We start from the raw sequence: 3383 nt of genomic DNA on the forward strand, positions 1-3383 counted from the left end.
TGTTATTGCCTCTGAGATCCTTTTTCAAGGAAATAAGATGTGAACTTAGATCAGATGTCAACTTATCAAACTGTGTCACCGCCTGAGATCGGTTTGATAAGTGCAGCAGCAAGTTTATGCAGTCGCTGTTGCATAAAAGTGTTTGTATAAGGACGAGAACAATCCTGCCTCATGACACATTATTCAAGAGTTTTGTAATGGTGAGATGTGAAATGACGCCTATAATGTTAGTTCTGCTGATAATAATATGAAATTCACAGAGCTGGTTTATTGTTATTGTCACTAAAGTGCTGTTGTTTTTACACTGTGTCCGTCTGCTGCAAGTAAATGACTGAATATAAGAGTTTTGCTCAATCCAGCAGCAAACAGAGGTTAATATCTATAAAATATACATACATGTTTCTGTGTAACTGACATTACTAGGTAGCTTTTTGCATTTGCATTTGCTGTTATCCTGAAACTGCAACTTCCAGCCACAGTGGGACGGATACAGGAACGTTTCCAAGCCACTGAATACCCCTTAGATTACAGTTCAATTCAGAAATCAAAGGAATATGTCATAAATCTACCTGGTGAAGGCCGTCCTTAAAAGAGTGAGTGACCGAACAAGAAAGAGACTAATGAGGGAGGCCACCAAGACACCTATGAGTCCTGTGAGGGAGCTACAGGCTTCAGCAGCTGAGATGGGACAGACTGTGCAAGTGCTCTTCACCAGTCAAAGCTTATATAAGTAGGACCCAAGTATATTAAATACCTTAAGTATATATAAGCTATACTGACATTACAGAGTTACTTTTCGACCTCATAATTTTTTTTTTTTAGCATTTGTTGGCTACCAACCAATGTGGAATGATTACAACATAATTTCCAAGCCACTGAATATCCCTGAGATTACAGTTAAATCCATTATTCAGAAATGGAAGGAATATGGCCCAGCAGGACGTTCTCAAAAAGTGAGTGACTCTGCAAGAAAGAGGTTAGTGATGAAGGCCACCAAGACACCAATGACTCCTGTGAAGGAGTTACAGGCTTCAGCAGCTGAGATGAGACAGACTGTGCATACAGCAACTGTTCTTCAAGTATATAGTATATATAAAGTATCCCATAAGTATTTATAAGCTACACAGACATGATGGAGTCACTTTTCAATCTCTTGCTGTTGTCTTGTAACTGCGGCTACCAACCACAGTGGAATGATTACAACAGAATTTCCAAGTCACTGAATATCTCTAAGAAAACACTTAAATCCACAACTCAGAAATTAAAGTGTGTGAATCTGCCTCGAGCAGGACGTCGTCAAAAACTGAGTGAGTGAACAAGAAACTAGTGATGAAGGTCACCAAGACACCGATGACAGTATAACAACAACAACACCTACAACAATTTCAATAAAGTTTTATTCTATTCTATTCTATTCTATTCTATTCTATTCTATGACTCCTCTGAAGGTTCTGAAGGAGTTACAGGTTTGAGCTGCTGACATGGGTCGACTGTGCATACAGCAAGTGTTCTTCAAGTACAGTGCTGCCTGTTTATTATCATACTCTCGCTCCAGGATGGAATTATGACTACATCCTGGATATTCCAATAAGCGGGCTTTAATCACAACGATAGAGCACTGAGAAAATTGTGACTGTGATGAAAAATAGGGGGCTGCAAGGCGGGTCGGTGGTTAGCACTGTTGCTTCGCAGCAAGAAGGTCGCCGGTTCGCGTCCCGGTGAGGACACCTGGGATCTTTCTGTGTGGAGTCTCCATGTTCTCCCCTTGCAGCGTGGGTTCTCTCTGGGTTCTTCCTCCCACACAGTCCAAAAACATGTTGAGGTTAATTGGTGATTCTAAATTGTCTGTAGGTGTGAATGTGAGTGTGCTTGGTTGTCTNTCTTTTTTAAATAACAATTAAAATGGACTTGAACTGTGTGACTGACACAGGAAGATTTTCAGTAACACTTTTTCCAGTTTAGTCAAGGAACAACACTTGATGTGTTCCTCCTGTTCAAAAATTTTATATAAGATTATTTTTTCTTTTAAGGATCTAGACAAACTATACAAAAATCTATGGCATAATGATGCAGTCTGTGTATAATGCAGGATGTTAAGGTAGCCAACATTTATGCATCAGCCTTGAAGAGACTGGGAATAGGTTGCTTTTGCTCAAGAGCACTTTGCCAACAGTTTGGATTGAATCTCCAGGTCCAGTGAATCAGTAACTACACCAAGAACACAAAACAACACTCTGAGCAAATTTGTGAAAAGGCTACAGAAAGGCATGAATACAAGAAAATGTATTAAGTCCAGTTATATCCATCTTTAAGAAATGGAACAGTTGCTTTCTCTGCACCACTTTCTCATAAAGCTTTGACTGGTGAACAACATGCAACACTTGGTTTTATGTACAGTCTCTCTTCAGAGGACCCGTAGATGTCTCGCTGGCCTCCCTCACTCGTCTCTTTCTTGCAGAGTCACTCAGTTTTTGAGGACGTCCTGCTGCTCTAGTCAGATTTACACATGCTCCATATTTCCTCCATGTCTTGATGATGGATTTAGCTGCACTCCAGGGGATAATAACTGACTTTTTGTCAATACCCCTTTCTCAGAGGTGCTTGGAGTGCTCTTTTGTCTTCACGGTGTAGATAAAGTCAGGAGTGCTTCATTCCAGATGTCTTTATACTGCAGTCACATGATACACATGAAGTAGATGAGTCACTTTAAATGGGGTCAGTGCTTTTACATTTCATATCCACAGTTCATAGACATTACTCAGCAAAAATCTGCTTCTACTTTGACATCAAAGAGTCTTGTTTGAGGGTAAATTCTTGTCAACAAAGCCGAAATTTTTTATTTTATTTTATTTAACCTATGTGTAACCAGGTAAGTCTCATTGAGATTGACATCTCTTTTACAAGGGAGCCCTGGCCAAGAGGGAAGCAACAAGGTTGACAACAATACAACACACAAAAAATAAGCTGAGTAATATATCATCACTATAAGGCATAAATACATGGAATACATACAGTACATAAAAACTCATTTAAAGCAGCTACAGACTTCTGTTTTTACAGTTTGTAACAAATATTTAAAATCTCCCAAGGAAATGAGGTCAGACAATTTGAGCGTTTTCTGGATCAGATTCCAGGACCAAGGGGCATCGTAACAAAACGCAGTCTTCCCGAATGCAGTGAAGGCACGAGGGACCGAGAACAGTAAAATGTCCTGGGAGCGGAGGCTGTACCCACTAGTAAAGCGAACAAGGAGGCGATTTAAATAGCCAGAGAGAAACCCTAAGATGGCTTTGTAGATGAAAATATGCCAGTGGAGCCATCTGCGGTAATGTAGTGATGTCAGTCCTGACCTTTCATATAAGAGACAGTGATGGGTGAGAGAT

The sequence above is a fragment of the Stegastes partitus genome, unplaced genomic scaffold, assembly GCF_000690725.1.
Source record: "Stegastes partitus isolate 25-593 unplaced genomic scaffold, Stegastes_partitus-1.0.2 Scaffold2525, whole genome shotgun sequence".
Taxonomy (NCBI): Eukaryota; Metazoa; Chordata; class Actinopteri; family Pomacentridae; genus Stegastes; species Stegastes partitus.